The sequence below is a fragment of the Palaemon carinicauda genome, chromosome 20 (assembly GCF_036898095.1).
Source record: "Palaemon carinicauda isolate YSFRI2023 chromosome 20, ASM3689809v2, whole genome shotgun sequence".
NCBI classification, from domain to species: Eukaryota; Metazoa; Arthropoda; class Malacostraca; order Decapoda; family Palaemonidae; genus Palaemon; species Palaemon carinicauda.
In genome coordinates, this window is record NC_090744.1 from 46,251,030 (window position 1) to 46,269,662 (window position 18,633).

Here is an 18,633-nt window from a genome sequence, read left to right on the forward strand (position 1 = left end):
TCCACCGCCAACAATCGAAGGTAATGAAAACTCTACAGAGTTACGTACCCCAAAAGGGCTCATAACCATAAATAAATTTCAATTATCAGTGTTTGGTGCAAACAACCAAATTAGGCTTAATTTAAAATTGCATTATGGAGGAAATAACATCCTAATTCAAATTTGCAATGTTGCTGTTGACAAACAAACTATTTATTTCTTCACTAATGAACGTTTGGGATGTCACTAATAATATTTTAGGGATTTCACTCCTAAAGAAGTTTCATTGCATTTGTACGAAATGATATTCTTATTCTAATGGTCAATTACTATTATTTTTATTTTTATTCTCAATATTATTTTTTTATTAAATACCTAGATCGTAATTAAACGTATAAATTCATCTAGTCATTTATCTATTTATGTGTCAATTTCCCTTATTATGAATTCTTTGACCTGCGCATGAGTAGTGTTTCCATCTGAAACTAATTAATCCCAAGTGAGGGAGAGTCCTTTGCTTTAGATCTCATCTGGAACACCGAATTTCACCGCTTAATTTCATGTCTGAAAACAACAAAAGACCAGCAACTTCCCGTCTCAGTTTTTCTTTAATTTGTTTTCTGTCCCCGTCAGAACTTATTATAAAGGCAGATGAAGTCTGTTTCTTCTTTGAAAAGTTGAATGGATTATTATTATTATTATTATTATTATTATTATTATTATTATTATTATTATTTCATTTCATTGAAGATAATAGCTGCCTCAGTTCTGTTAATTTTGTGAGACACCTTTTCCATTGATCTAATCTTCTTCTCATCAGCACTGCAATTGGCCAGTAACTGTGCTATTCTCGTTTTTAAAGAGGATATATACCCATCAGTAAATGATTGAATTCTTTACTTCAAAAGAATGCATTTTAACATGAATTTATTAACGAAGGTTTGGGGATCTATGTTTCTTCATTGTTATAAGGGTTAGGGTCATGTTGTAACACGTTCCAATCAGCAAGGTATGTCTGCCTAAATCAGGCTTAAAGCTAAAATGATAAATAAGTTCTCATACGTTCCACAGATTACCCGAATACATGTTCTGGACAGTACCTTTCAGAAGCACGGTGATAGCCCCAAAGAGATACCAGTTATAGGAATTAGCTGGCACTCGAAGAGAGTACAGACGTTGCTCTGACCGTGAAGCGTCTGGGGTACCAATACTTAGCACAAAGAACATGACAATAGTTAGCTCCTTTGCAAGCCAGGACAGAATCAAAGTCAATTTTTCCCTATGCAATGCTAGCTGCAAGCATCTACAGGGACCAGGGACCACAAAAACCCTGTTCCTCACGGCACTTAAGCGAAGAGCTTTACCACTATGGATAGGTGTTATAGTAGCTAGTCCCAGAGATGACAAAATCAGAAGGACAGGAGAAAAAGAGAGAGAGAGAGAGAGAGAGAGAGAGAGAGAGAGAGAGAGAGAGAGAGAGAGAGAGAGAGAGAGAGCCAAGGTTAGTGTTGAAGTCTCTGGTGAGGTGCCCTCTTTGGTTTTTACAGATGCGACCTGAAGTGGCAGCTGGGGCTGAGGCGGAGATTGATGCGGATTTGCCTGTAGGTGGCTTTCACAGCTGCAATCCTTTTCTGACGCTCTAAACACCTCCTGTTCTAGGTGTGATGAGGGAGATCAAAATTATGACATCTTAGATGGGTTTCCTTACTTTCCATGTAGACATTAATTCATACTTGGGTTGGTAGATTTTGGCTGCAGACTCGCCAATTGTTTCAACCTTTATAGTCTGCGTGTTGGTGCCCGTAACGTTGACAGCTGTAACACCGCAATATCTCTGGTGTGCAGTCCATTATGGGGAAAGTTCCCCATATTCCCAGGTCGAGAGAAGGGGGAATTTGACCGATGAAGGTGGAGATAACCTTGTTAGAGGGAAGTCCGAGGTGGTTTTTGCAGAGCTCAGCATCATTGATGTTGCTGAAGGAGGTGATGAAAGAAAGGGCAGAGTGGTTGGGTATCTGGTGATTGCTTTGCTTTGCTTCTTGGCAGGATCAAGGAGCATCAGGGAGCATTCGGTTTGCAGGCGGCTGGTACTGTCCTAATCCCTAGGCGTGATGATGAGCTACCCTTAGCAGTTCGGTCTAACAGAGATGTGGACGTGTAGTTTTGAGGCTATGAGGGCAGCAACTGCTGTGTATGAAGAGGTAATGTCTGTAGGTAGAAACTTGAACTTTGGAAAAGGTTTTTAAGGCACCTTCTGTGTTATGAGTTGCAAGTTGGGATGAAGGAGAACCAGATAACGTGGCAGAGGCTTTTTTTTAAAACCTTGGTGAGGCACTTGGTGCAATTGTAGTTCAGTTGGTGTTATCCATCACGGCCAGATGGGAATGAAAGGTGTAGAATGAGCAAGATCAGAGACAGCAGAGAGTTTGCTTGTAGCACGCAGTATGGAGGGATACAGGGATTGGCAGTTAGTAGGACCTATTTGTAATTTCACATGATGCTTGGTGTGTACAATAACTGGTTGTTGATTGGCATATCTGAAAACCTCTGTACTTTGAGGGCGTCCTGGTTTCCCAGTTATCTTTAAGTATAAGTTGTCATGGAGTAGATTATATGGATGGTATCTGCAGGAGGGCAGATGATTGATCATGCTGACGTCTTTGATGATTATCGCCTCGGTTTTCCAAACTACTCGGCATGAAATATTTTGTATTTCAACAGCAAAATTAAGAGAAGCCTGGTGGCCATCCATATTTGGTTCCTTTGGTTGCTGGACACCAATCAGGACAAGGTACCCTTTCTGTTGTGTAACACACAGTACAGATAAAGTCTGTTCCGTAGAGATCCACGGAGAGAGGGTACAGCAGTTATGCTAAACACTCCAGCCAGCTAGGAAGACTGGGCTACGTGGCTCTATTTATAGGTCTCATTCCGGGCATCAAATTCTCATTGGATGTTCTCTGATTTTCTAAACATATTGTTTTAAGATCGTTATTACATTTTGATGCATAATCTAACAAAGTCTTATTGTGGACCTTACTATCTAGTGTCACAAAAACAATTATATATTCCAACAATAATAGCATTATCTTTAGAATGTCTTTTATATTTGCAATTAAACTCTAGGTCATTCTGGAATCTTCTTTTCCCTTCCTTCTGCTCCTGTGCTTACGAGCAGAAAAAAGAACTTTAACGAGATTACCAAGGAAACATCAGATCCCAAAAATGATTCCTGGTGTGAAGTGGCTGCGGAAATTCGCCCACTTGTCCCGGAAGTGAACAGAGCTTTGAAACGTTCCCGAAAGGTTCATGATAGAAGCAACATTATATCGTTAGATATTCTTGGTATAATCAAAATTGTCCTAAAAACATTTGCAATGTGATACCAGATAAGTTTAATCATTTGTGAAAAAATAAACTTCACCTTTTAGCCTTATGGGATATTCTTAGGAGGTCTGAGATGCGTAAGTCTTTGGCAAAGTTTTTTTTATATTTATAAAAAATCAAAGGATAACAGAAAACCTGTATGAACAAACACATAATATATACTATATATATATATACATACATATATATATATATATATATATATATATATATATATATATATATATATATATATATATATATATATATATATTTGTTTATATACCTGCCATCATCATCATCATCTCCTTGTGATGCGCAGTGCCTACTCTACTAAGGCGAGTTACTCTACCCGGTCCTTACTAAGTCCTGTACAATCATGCAGCAGGCATCAGGAGAATAAACTGTGGAGACATCGTCTTAAACTCAATCCGTCACCCTGCTGCTAGTGATTTTTTCGTTATTTAGGGGGCCATTTCTTCTTCACCCAAAATTCCCGTTACTCCAACATGTTGCTCATCGCCTTATATAGCTGTTTGCAAACAAGGATTGCTAAGATATGCTGCTTACATCATCAGATATATATATATATATATATATATATATATATATATATATATATATATATATATATATATATATATATATATATATATATATATATATATATACGTGTGTGTGTGTGTGTTTATGCATGTTTGTGCGTATGCGTTTGCGTATATTAATGTTAATGTACTTATATCGTTGAATGAATGCATCTAAAGTATTTGGAATCGAAATAAAGTAATATCCGATAGAATGGAACGAAAGGTTTTCGCAAAATTCCCAAGAGCCTTTTCACTTCGTAAATGTAAAAGACACATTAACCTATTCCGCCTTTCTCTACAATGTATTTCTATTTAAGACAGAAACTTGCTCAATGGTGTTATACGTTGGTAGCTAGTAAGAGGATGTCATGTATTTCAAGACTGAAGTCCAGGATAACATGTATGATAAATTTTCCTATCATTCTCCGTCTAGATTAGAAATAAAACCAACATAATAATTCAATTCTTATTCTAAAAGAGGTTTGGGAACCCGTTCATGACTGGGTCTAAAAATCCCCTTAGAATGAAACTTATATCCAAAGGGTAAGAGGAAATCAAAAAGAAGTATTAATCGGGTCTTCCAGCATAGAAATAAAGCCATCAAAGACAAAGGCCGTCTTTGTTTACATAAATCTCTATCAGAAAGAAGGTCTACATTATGCTTGGTTGAATCTGACGAGAAAGAATGAGGTATGACTGACGCGTGTCCAGAAAGAGATGAAGAACGCGAGGAAATGAATGATGCTTGGATGTTTTTTATTAGTGATGAAGATTAATAGAAGCCTTACGAGACTTTTACCTCACTCATTTCGAGTTGATATCTAAAGCATTAGAATATATTACAAAATCCTCGTGAAGGCTCAAAAATATCTCACGAGAGAGAGAGAGAGAGAGAGAGAGAGAGAGAGAGAGAGAGAGAGAGAGAGAGTAGCTAGGAATTGTTGATATTTGCGTTTTGTAAACCAAGGGATTTTGATCCATAACATCCTTTCCCAAGGCACGAAGGAGCGAAGGTGTGTTGGCATAAAATATATGAACACCGCATTATTGAAAAACATAACGGGCCGTTAAAAGCCAGGCAGCCCGGGAAATAAGATAAAAAAAGGAATTTCTTTGTGACAAAATGCATGGGTGGATGTTAAATTACGTGAACTGGTGCAAACTTGCATGCTGGAAAATGCTCAGGATAAACTGTATACAATGGATGAATTGGGGGTATGGCAGCAGTCCTGCAGCAGTTGTCAACTAAGACGTAAGGTCAATCTGACCTCAGAGTGCCAGCCATTCGCTGACCCTCCACTGGGGTTTGACCTTTACCTACTCCAGTCCTGTCCCAGAACCACTGACAGATACCCACCGAATCAATATGACTTAGTAGTTCCCCACTATTCAGAAGAAAAAGGGGACTCCCATCTAATTGGAACGGACGAACAAAATGTACAGGAGAATGACTTGTTCCTGCCATGCGTCGTGTGCTCCCACGCTAGAGGAGAAACGACTGATGTGGGTCGCCAATTGACAGAAGACAGAAGGAAGAAGACAAAGAAAGAAAAGAAAAAGAAAGTCTAGGGATTCCCACTTCAATTCTCAAAATATTTTTTTTCAGCATTCTTGCAAAATAATTACTCGAGTAAAGTTCTCAATGCACTCGGCACTATCCATAACCCGCAAACTTTGAGATCTTAGTTTTCTAATTAATTCATGATAAATAACAGATTAACAATATTTCTGTGAGTACTACGGACGATTCTGTATGGAGGCCCCAGTTGGGTATTAACTGATAAGCGCAGTGAATGTAACCTACCTTATTTCCACAAACAGCGAGCTTTTATAACAATAGTTTCTGTGAAAGAAGGCCACCAAAATTCAAACACATTGATAAAAGTACATCACAAGCAGAAACAAGTTATCAGTGTACTAGCATGTGATACGCGCGCGGTACATGGTTCCCCCCTAAAAAAGATATACATGTTATATTGTGGACCCTGCTCTTGAGAGGCCTACTGAAGATGGGTCATCTGGTAGGAGATATGTAGGTTTTAGGCAGTCAATAAAGACCCAGTCTTCTTTGCCCCACAGTGAATGTAACCCACCTTATTTCCACAAACAGCGAACTTTTATAACAATAGTTTCTGTGAAAGAAGGCCACCAAAATTCAAACATATTGATAAAAGTACATACAAGCAGAAACAAGTTATCAGTGTACTAGCATGTGATACGCGTGAGGTACGTGGTTCCCCCCTAAAAAAGATATACATGCTATATTGTGGACCCTGCTCTTGAGAGGCCTACTGAAGGTGGGTCATCTGGTAGGAGATATGCAGGTTTTAGGCAGTCAATAAGGACCCAGTCTTCTTTGCCACACAGTGAATGTAACCCACCTTATTTCCACAAACAGCGAACTTTTATAACAATAGTTTCTGTGAAAGAAGGCCACCAAAATTCAAACATATTGATAAAAGTACATACAAGCAGAAACAAGTTATCAGTGTACTAGCATGTGATACGCGTGCGGTACATGGTTCCCCCCTAAAAAAGATATACATGTGATATTGTGGACCCTGCTCTTGAGAGGCCTACTGAAGGTGGGTCATCTGGTAGGAGATATGCAGGTTTTAGGCAGACAATAAAGACCCGGTCTTCTTTGCCATGCATGTTGAGGAGGAATGCTTTCGGAGTACTACACATTATAAGGAAAGGGCCTGTGTAAGTCGGTATTAACAGTGGCTCACTGGTGTTATTGCGCAGGAAAACGTACATTGCCGAGTGCAGATCTGTCGATATGTGATGCTTTGCTGGGGGCTTGTAAGTCTTTCGACATGGAGTAAATTTTCCGACAATGTGATGTAGTCACTGGAGATTTTCAGAGGAGGTTGAAGATGGAAAAAATTGGGCAGGAACAGCAAATAGGTCACTATTTCACTATTTCAACTGACATCCAGGGCATCTTTAGAATTAGTCCTTAGTCCCAGGAGGACCAAGGGAAGCTAGGTAAAGCATTAGGAGTTCTTGCAGCGGGACATCAAAGCTTCCTTGAGGGTTCTGTGAAAATATTCAACCAGACTGTTGGCTGTATAGTTGATTGTAGTTGTATGATTACGGGATGATACCCAGGAGATTCACTAATGATGTCCACAATTAAGAGGTGAAAGAGGTACCCCTATTGGAAACAATATGCTCTAGGATACAAAATCTTATATCCATCCTAAGAGTAAAGAAGATATACACTGGGCGGACTTTGCAGTTTTCATGAGAACGGCTTCAAGTTAGAGAATAGAGCAGTCAATGACAGTAAACAGGTAACGAGGTCCCTGTAATTTGGATAAGAGACCTAAAAAATCAAAGTGAATGTTGGCAAAGTGTCGCTGAGGTTGAGGAAAGGTGCCCACTCCTGAATCTGTGTGTCGATATACTTTTACAGTTTGGCATAAAGTACAGGCGCGGATCCAATCCTCAGCATCCTTAGAAAGGCCATACCAGGTGAACTTTGTCTCTAACAGCTATGAAGTAGAATGGCACAAGGGATGGGAAAGGCTATGAATGAAAACATCTGTCAGTGCATGGGAGAAGGTATCAACGGTCTAGGTCTACTAGAACTATCGTCACAGAGGAGGGTGGTATTGGAGTCATCAAGAGGGATGTCCTCTCAATGGAGGGATGTGCAGGATACCCTACATGCTTGGTACTCTGGATCTTTTCGTTAGGCTTCTGCCAAGGCATCGTAATCCAATCCCAGGTGGATTTCTTGACAAGGCATCGTCAACAAGGACGTGCTGAAGGGTACAATTGTATTCAGCCACAGCAGAGATACGTCGGCATTGATGGGCGGACATGGCATGTGACTGTCGAGTGAAGGTATTTACCAAGGGCATGTTGTCTGTTCGAATGACGAAGAGCATACCTTCAAAGAACTGGGAAGGTCACAGACAGCCAAGAGCACTGCTGGATTCCGCCTTGGACAGTTTCCTACTGAAAAAGGCCAATGGACGGGGCGAGCCGTTAACCACCTCCTCAAGGACTGCCTGAAAAGCAATTTTGCTGGCATCGCTAAAGATAAGGAGAGGTGCATGTGGCACATGAAAAGTAAGAGCAGCAGCGGTTGATACGACATAATTTGCATTGCAGAAGGCCGCTTTTTGAAGGGTACCCTGCTTCAGGTCTTTTGGCTTGCCCTTGAGGGAGGTGTAGAGGGGGCCAGGAGTGGTGGCAAAGGCTGGCAGGATACGGTGATAGTAGCTGACCATGCCCAAGACCATTTGCACGGCCTTGACGGTCGAGGGCGTTGGGAAGTTCAAAATGACTGCTACCTTCTCAGGGATGGGGTGGCCTCCTTTAGGATGTAGTGCCCTAAGAACGATACTTCGTTGGTACCAAAGGTACACCTTTCATACCAGACTACAAGACCGCTCTATTGTAGGTGGTTGAGCACAATACGTAGATGGCGGAAATGTTCCTCTTTGGAGGAAGAGAATACATGTATATCATCCACACACCATACACAGAAGAAAAGGTCCCCTAAGATGCCGTCCATGAGATTATTTGACGGTGTATGTATCGAAAGGGTTGGTGATGGTGGTCTTCGGGATGTCTTCTGGGTTCATGGGTACCTGATAATACACCTTCAGGAGGTCGAGCGTGGAGAAAACCTTTGCCTTGTGCAACTAGAAGGTCACGTTGACCAAGTTTCAGGTAGGGTAGTTATCCGGATCTGTCTGCATGTTCACATGCTTGTAATCCCTACAGGGATGCAAAGATCCATGTTTCCTTAGGACGATGGGCAAGGGTGACGACGATGGGCTTGAGGCCTTTTGGCAAAGGGCCGTATCTTTAATTTCAGCAAATGGTTTTTTAGGGGCTGCCAAACGATCAGGTGCCAGATGCCTGAATCTGGTAAACATTAGGGCCACATCATCTTGATGTGGTGATAAATACTGTGTTTTGCAGGAACCGTAGGTGTTTGGCGAAGTTCTGGACGGAAAACTTCCTGGTATGATGTGAGGAGGTGGGTGTAGGAATTCATGAGTGCGCCAATGTTGAGAGCGAAGTCGGAGGTGGCAGGTATGAGAGGCATTAAGGAATACAAATCCGCATTGACTAACCATCGGTGAGCTACATAACCAGGAGGTGGAAGTGTAACAGGAAGTCGGCACTGAGGATTGGCAATGAGACATCAGCAATGAGAAACATCCAAATAAATTTAACGCTTCCAAACCATAATGTAAAGATTTCATAACTGCGAGTGGGTATCGCAGATCTAGTTGGTAGCTACCAGGCCAATGTCGGCAGACCTAGACAGATTATATTCTGTCCTGGAGAGTGGCTTTTACAGAAGAGAACGGCAAGCACCCGTGTCTATCAAAAATCGCTTACCCCCAGTACGTCATGTAAAAATGAAAGATTAGTATTAGGGGAGGCCACCCCCACAATCGATGGCCTATTTACAGGTTTTTTGGCCACATGAACCATTCGTACATTTCTTTGCAGTAGCCACGATTTTGGAGCGGTAGTAGCATAAATGCAGCCGATGGGTGTCAGGAAGTGGCTGGAGAAGTCGTTGGTTCAGGTGTAAGCAAGTGATCGTTTATGTGGATGGTGGGTGGCTTGGTCACCACTCCGGCATGTCACCAGGTGGGTGGGTGTGTCCTATCGTATTCATGTTGGATTTGTTTGAGGTGGAATAGGTGTTCACTTAGTCAGGAATGGAGGCGTTTAAGGAGGTCTAGAAGGTGATGAAGTGGATATCCATAAGAGGGTCGACTTTGGTCGTCAGGTCTTTCATAGATGAAATATCTACGTTTGGGATAGCAGCACTTACAGGTTCGGGTAGGCACTGTAACAATGAGAGCAGATTTTAGGCGAGTGATACTGGTCTTATCACAGAGTGTGAGCGAAGCCTTTTGATCCCCCAATGGTTGTCGAGAGTACGCAAAAAGTTTCGCTCTGCGGGTGGCTGGCGATAGTGAGTACATCTCCAGGATGCATTATTTGAGGGCGTCGTACGTTATTGGTGTGTCGCCTTCCTCGCACAGTCAATCAGAGATTTCTGGGAAGCTATCCTCGGGGATCGCTGCAAGAACATAATCTGCTTTGGTACTTAACTGAGTCATGCCCTTGATGCAAAACTGGAATTCAGCACGCTGGAACAAGGCGAACGTTTCTCCATTGGCGAAGGACAGTAGTTTCAGCGTCTGGCGGGAGGGAGATGCACACTCCAGGGGTACCAAGGTGCGGAGGCAAAAGTTACGTATTAACTGATAAGTGGAGTTAATGTAACCTACCTAATTTCCACAAATGCGAATTTATATAACATGTTTCCGTGAAAGAAGGTGCAAAGAATTCAAACAGATTGATACAAGTACATACAGATAGGAACAAGTTATCAGTACAATGAGAGAGAGATAACGACATTTTACGAAAAGCAGAAATACCATTGCAGTGTACGAGCATGTAATACGCATTTGGTTCAACTCTCATTCCTAAATAATTTAATAAGCTTCACTAATAAGTATTTTTAATAATACAAAGCTTTGCACTTTGATGCCCGATGGTTTAATACGATAAATCTGAGGTAGATATTGGACTCGTTCATTAAAAAAAAAAAAAACAGCCATAAATATAACTTTTACGATTTACCAGTGTCTCGCTTCAATCAACATAACTTGTAGAATTGGGAATATATTTCAAAACTGTTACATAGGTTCTAGACTGGGTTGCGATAAAAAGGATCCAATGGGGGGGGGGGGGATTCTGCTTGCTTCGTTAGAATATGCATAAGAATTATGCAAATGTTGCAGGAACGGTAAAGTCCAATAAATTATCAAGTTTAATATTGCTTTTACCGTAAAATGTCAATTAGATTATTTCTGGGTGTATTGTAGTCAAAATCCCAGCAAATGTCTACAACCTCCATGCAATGCGCAGATATTGCAAATAAAGCATAACTCACAAAGCAATATATTAACTCATATTGTTTTAGGATCTATCGGCTAGTTTGTATAATTTTAACTTAAACCAAATACCGTAGAATAACGAAGCACACAATCACTGAAAGACATATTACTTTCTTTCCTGGAATCTGAGTTCCCAACTGGAATATCATCTTTGAAGTTGAGGCTCAGCTTTTCTCTGTCCCCACCGTTGAATAGAAATACTCACTGAACTGTCATCTTCCTCTTAGTGAAGCTCTTCCTCCCACTATATATTCCTCCGTTAAATGACGAGATAAAAAAGCATCACAAAAATAGTCAACTTCAACAGAATTTCAGTTTATCAGTGAAACATAAACTGGGAATCATTGTTTGCCTCAACTTGTTTATCACTATTGTGACTAGCGTTCTATTCCCAGCATTCAATAATAAAGAGAAGAGAGGAACGTGTGGGGTGGGGTGAGGGATGAGGGGGGGAGGGATCTTGTGAACCTTTCGCCTACGCGGTTACTTGGTTCAGATGTCACCAGATGGCTCCCATGGATCGTGTTTGACATCTGATTGTTTACATCAGCCATTCAGCAATGTGGGTAGAACGAGTATCCTATGTTTATTATATGAACAGTCAAAAATAAAGTATTTCCTTAAATAGCTCATTGTTTCCCTTTCACTTACCAATGAAAAAGAAAGGCAAAGCTGTGGTTTGAATATAGGCTATGAATCAATATGTATCGCAAATTTCGTGAACGTTACCATAGTTTGAGATAAATTATTCAAATTAGGCCCATGCATAGTTTAGGCCTGAGAGACTAGCATAGGATTTTATTTAACTAATAAAAGCTTCATTTATGAAACTGTGTGCCTCTAGAAACAAAAATCATATTTGATAAAAGAAAAAAAAAGCAGCTTCTCTGAACCTTCGCCTACTTTAGTAAAATAAGATTCTTAACAAACCTTCAAAAATACAAGACCTTCCGGCACTGCACTTATATTGTCCTTGGGTAGGCCTAATGTCTGTAGGTCCTATTCAGAAAATATGCTCTTAAATACAGTATATATCTGTTATAAAAGTACAGAAAGCTATAGTGGGAATGATTTCATCTTTTTGTTGACATACGCACGCCGGATTGTACGGTAATAACGATAACAAATGTAACATTTAATAGATTATATATTAATATTACCGTACAAAGGAAGAAGGCCCTTTGGTTACGAGAAAATAATGATAAACAAGATTACAGGTAACCTGGTGATAAGTAGCCGTTATTAGAAAACAACTAGAGACAAGGTTCCATACAAAATCAATGTAAGTTAAGATACTTTGAAAAGGGCCGTTAAATGCCGTAGAGTCTCTTTATAAGCAAATTCTGTTCGAACAGGGATCATAGAGGATGGTGAACACTATCCTTTTATCATTAGTATCGTTATTACTAGCCAAGCTACAACCCTAGTTGGAAAAGCAAGTTGCTATAAGCCCAAGGGCTCCAATAGGGAAACATACCCCAGTAAGGAAAGGAAATAAGGAAATGAATAAATGAGAAGAACAAATAAACAATAAATCATTACAAAAACAGTAACAACGTCAAAACAGATATGTCATATATAAACTATAAAAATATATGCTGTAACTTTGAACTTTTGAAGTTTTACTGATTCAACCACCCGATTAGGAAGATCATTCCACAACTTGGACACACCTGAAATAAAGCTTCTAGAATACTGTGTTGTATTGAGCCTCATGATGGAGAAGGCCTGGCCAAGAATTATCTGCCTGCCTAGTATTACGGACAGGAAGGAATTGTCCAGGAAGATCTGGATGTAAAGGATGGTCAGCATTATGAAAAATCATATGCAACATGCATAATGAACTAATTGAACGACAGTGCCAAAGAATAATATCTAGATCAGGAATAAAAAATTTATTAGACCGTAAGTTTCTGTATAAGAAATTCAGATGAGAATCAGCAGCTGAACACCAGACAGGAGAACAATACTCAAAACAAGGTAGAATGAAAGATTTAAAACACTTCTTCAGAATAGCTTGATCACCAAAAATCTTGAAAGACTTTCTCAATAAGCGAATTTTTGGTGTAATTGAATAAGACACAGACCTAATGTTTTTCCCAAAAGTAAATTTGCTGTCGAGAGTCTCACCTAAAATCTTAAAAGTCGTACAAGGTTAAAGAAACATTATCAATACTGAGATCAGGATGTTGAGGATCCACTGTCCTTGACCTAATTACAGTCGTACTTTGAGTTTTGTTAGGATTCAACTTCATGCCCCACAATTTGCACCATGCACTAATTTTAGCTAGATCTCTATCAATTGATTCAGCAGCCGCAGATCTACATTCAGGGGAAGGAATTGATGCAAAGAGAGTAGCATCATATGCATATGCAACAAGCTTGTTTTCTAGGCCAAACTACATGTCATGTGTATATAGTATGAAAAGTAATGGGCCAAGAACACTACCCTGTGGAACACCAGATATCACATTACTATACTCACTATGGTGCCCATCAACAATAGCTCTTTGAGATCTATTACTTAAAAAATCAATAATAATGCTAAGAAACGACCCACCCACTCCCAACTGTTTGAGTTTGAAAACAAGGGGCTCATGATTAACACGGTCAAAGGCAGCACTAAAATCAAGGCCAATCATACCAACTTCCTGACTACAATTAAGGGATTTCTGTACAACATGGGAGATGGTAAGAAGGGCATCACATGCTCGAAGGCTTTTACGCAAACCAAATTGCAAACTAGGGAATATATGATTACCTTCAGCAAACCTATTCAGACGTTTTGTCAGAAGACGTTCAAAAACTTTAGATAATATGGGAGTTATGGAAATTGGGCGACAATCAGCTAGACTTGAGCTACCACAAACAGATTTACATAGAGGAGTAACATTACAAGTTTTCCAACAAGTGCTAAAATCTCCTTTTCTTGCTAACTTCCGCAAAATAACAGATAACTTTGGAGCTAAGAAATCTGCAGTCTTTATAAAAAAAAAAAAGGAAAAATACCATTTGGGTCTACACCTCCATAAGCATCAAAGTCCATCAACTGAGCTTCAATTTCACGAGATCGAAAATCTAAGTTAGTTAATTTAGCCTCGGGAAAACAAAATTGAGAAAGTTCAAGTTATTCAATACTCTGTTTACTGTAAAAAAAACATAGGGATTCTGTGCGGTATTAAATCTATTGCATTTGGCCATATTCAATAATCCTAAAGAAAATTTACAATAGTTTTAAATTTTATTATATTACAAAGAATTTTAGCTTTTGCTAACCTATTAACTGTATCCTAATTTATCATTAAATGTATTCTATTCTATTGGAAAATAGCGAAATGTTTAGTAAAGCATATAATGATGATATTCTCATAATGCAGAATATCATGATCTCCTGCAATAAATTTCATTATATTACAAACACATTTATGTTTTTGCTTATCTTTTGAGTACATCCAGTTCTATTGGAAAATAGCGAAATTTCTTAGTAAAACAACATCTAATTTTATGTTCTCATAATGCAGAATATCATGATCACCAGTAATAAATCTAATGTAATTTTAAAGCATTTTCAATTACTCATACGAAATGATTTCAAATAGCGATCTATTTCACTTACAAAATAGATTGTGTCAACTATTCGGGACTCTTCGAAAACAATAAGTCAAGTGTAGTTGTACCTGATCAAGAAAAAAAGAAGAAAAGTACATTTTACACGTGCCCTTTGAAAAAACGGATTTTAACTTTGAGAATTCTGTGTCAAAAGTTGTTTGAACAGGGGGAAGTCAACTTACTTTACGCTTCGTAACATTCAAGCAACGCAAGAAAGAGTATCAAGACTTCAGCGTCCATACAAAACTAAACACATGATCCTAATTGGAGCTTAAATATGTTTACTCCTGCCTAAGAAAGGCTGTTATTAATCTGTTGTTAATCTTGTAACTTGATTGTACGCTTTAAAGTGTAATAAACTGTCAATTCCATGTTAGAACATATGCATATAACACAGCTAAAGGGTATTGTCGTTTTGATTAAAAATGAATTGAAAGGAATGAAAAGAGGCAAAGAAGCAGGACCAGATAAAAGATGGAGGAGATTTCATAGTAATAAAGAGAAGAAGGGATGTGTGTGGTGAGGTGGGGTGGCTGGGGTCGTGATTCTTGTCTCGTGAAAAAAGAAGCTTTGATGCTTGATCGTTTAACTAGGATAAATCTGATAGAGTTTGTTAGATTTGCTTATTTAGAAAACCCTACCACTGATTTAGCAATATCTCCCTTCAATCAACGTAAGTTATAGAATTTTGAATGTATTGCAAATCGCCTTTCCGTCCGTTCAGTTACACCAGCTTGCATTTTAAAAAAGGATCCTATTAGTGGCTTTGGCTTGCTTCATTGGAATATGTATGGAAATTATCCAAATATTGCAGAAACGGAAAAATCCAATAAAATGACGATTCATTGATTTCTTGCAGTCAGAATTTCTGCAAAGAACTGCAACAAATTGCAAAGTCCATGCAAAGCGTGGCTATTACAAATAATGTCTATATCACATAATCATCTCTTGCCTCGTTTTGTGTAGGATCTTTCGGGGTTTTTTTTTTTTTTTTTTGTGTGTTTTTTTGTTTTTGTTTTTGTTTTTCAGCAGAAACCAAATACCGCAGAATAACTCGTTGCCCGTAAGAAATTCTCATGGAAACTGCAACGTCTGCCTAGTGTATATCTTCTTTACTCTTAGGATGGATAGAAAGATTTTGTATCCCTGAGAATATTATTTCTGACAGGGGTACCACTTTTACCCCTCAATTATGGACACCATTGATTAATCTCCTGGGTATCACCTATCATCATACAACTGCAAACAACCATGCTGCCAACATTTTCACCTTACTCTCAAAGCAGCTTATATGTCCCATTGCAAGGACTCCAACTGGTTTACTTAACTTCCCTGGGTCCTCATGGGACTAAGGACTACTTCTAAAGATGCCCTGGATGTCTCAGCAGCTAAAATGGTGAAATGGAGACCTGTTGGTCGTCCCATCTGAATTTTTTCCATCTTCAACCTCCTCTGACAATCTCCAGCACCTACGTCATCCTGTGGGAAAATTTACTCCATGCCGAAAGAGTTACAAGCCCCCAGCAGAGCATCGCATACCAATAAATCTGCACTCGGCAACGCACGTTTACTTGCGCAACAACAATAGCAAGCCACCATTAACCCCGCCTTACACTAGCCCTTTCCTTGTGATCCATAGCACGAGAAAAACATTCCTCCTCAACATGCGTGACAAAGAAGACTGGGTCTTCATTGATTGCCAAAAACCTGCATATCTCCTACTAGATGACCAACCTACAGTACGCCTCTTAAGAACAGTGGTCCCCTATTCCACATGTATGTTTTTTTAGGGTGGGGCAGCCATATACAGCATGTGTATTATACGCTCGTAAACTAATATCTTGTTTCTGCTTGTATGTACTAGTATCAATCTGTTTGAGTTTTTATGACCTTCTTTCACAGAAACTGTTGCTATAAAAGCTACCTGTTTGTGGAAACAAAGTCAGTTACATTCACTCCGCTTACCAGTTAATACCCAGCTGGTGCCTCCACAGAGAGTCATTCCTATACTCACAGAAATAAAGTTAGTCTGTTAATTATGATAAATTAATTAGAAAAGTAAGATCTCAAAATTTGTAGGGTATGGAAAGCGCCGAGTGGATTGAGTGCTTTACTCGCGTAATTATTGTGCAAGAATAACAAAAACTTTAACTTGGGAATTGAAGTGGAAAGCCCCTAGACATTCTTATTCTTTTCTTCTTCTGTTTTCTCTCTGCTGTCTTTTGTCAATTGGCGACACTCATCAGTCGTCTCTCATCTACCGTGGGAGCACATGTCGGACACAGGAACGAGTCATACGCCCGTACAATTAGTTCATCCGTTCCAATTAGATGGGAGTCCCATTTTTCTTCTGGATAGTCGGGAACTATTAAGTAATATTGTTTCGTTGGGGTATCTGTCAGTGGCTCTGGGACAGGACTGGAGTAGGTAAAGGTCAAACCCCAGTGGAGGGTCAGCGAATGGCTGGCACTCTCAGGTCGGATTGACCTTACGTCTTAGTTGACAACTGCTGCCTTACCCCAAATTCGTCCATTTTATACAGTTTATTCTGAACGTTTTCCAGCATGCCAGTTTGCACTAGTTCCCGTAATTTAACATCCACCCATGCATTTTGTCACAAAGAAATTCCCTTTTTATCTTATTTCCCCGGCTGCCTGGCTCTTAACAGCCCGTTTTGTTTTTCAATAATGCGGTGCTTATAGATTTTATGCCAACACACCTTCGCTCCTTCGTGCCTTGGAAAAGGATGATAATCCTTTGGTTTACAAAACACAAATATCAACAATTACTCTCTCTCTCTCTCTCTCTCTCTCTCTCTCTCTCTCTCTCTCTCTCTCTCTCTCTCTCTCTCTCTCTCTCTCTCTCCCGTGAGATATTTTTGAGCATTCACGAGGTTTTTGTAATATACTCTAATGCTTTAGATATCAACTCGAAATGAGAAAGGCAAAAGTCTCGTAAGGCTTCTATTAATCTTCATCACTAATAAAAGACATCCAAACATCATTCATTTCCTCGCGTTCTTCATCTCTTTCTGGACACGCGTCAGTCATACCTCATTCTTTCTCGTCAGATTCAACCAAGCATAATGTAGTCCTTCTTTCTAATAGAGTTTTATGTAAACAAGGACGGCCTTTGTCTTTGAATGCTTTATTTTTATGTTTGAAGACCCAATGAATACTTCTTTTTGATTTCCTCTTACCCTTGGGATATAAGTTTCATTCTAAGGTGATTTTTAAACCCAGTCATGAACGGGTTCCCAAACCTCTTTTCGAATAAGAATTCAATTATTATGTTGGTTTTATTTCTAATCTAGACGGAGAATGATAAGAAAATTTATCATACATGTTATTCTGGACTTTAGTCTTGAAATACAGGACATCCGCTTACTAGCTACTAACTTATAACACCATTGAGCAAGTCCCTGTCTTAAATAGAAATGCATTGTAGAAAAAGTCAGAATGGTTTAATGTGTTATTTACATTTGGGTTTTTTGGGAAAACCTTTTGTTCCATTCTATTGGATATTACTAAATTTCGATTCCAAATAGTTTAGATGCATCTATTCAACAATAAAAGCACATTAATACTAATATACGCAAACACACAAATAACCCCCCCTCTCCAAACACACACACACACACACACACACACACATATATATATATATATATATATATATATATATATATATATATTTACAAATATTTATATAGATATATATATATATATATATATATATATATATATATACATATATATACATATATATACACACACACACACACACATATATATATATATATATATATATATATATATATATATATATATATATATATATATATATATACATATATATACATATATACACACACACACACACACATATATATATATATATATATATATATATATATATATATATATATATATATATTGTGTGTCTATAATAATACTTTGTTAGGTAATATATCAAAATGTATTAATGTTCTTAAATCAAGATGTATAGAAAATCAGAGAACCTCTAATGAGAATTTGATGCCCGAAATGAGACCCATAAATAGACCCACGTATCCCCATTCTTACTATCTGGCTGAAGATTTTAGTATAGCTCCTGTACCTTCTCTCCGTGGATCTCTATGG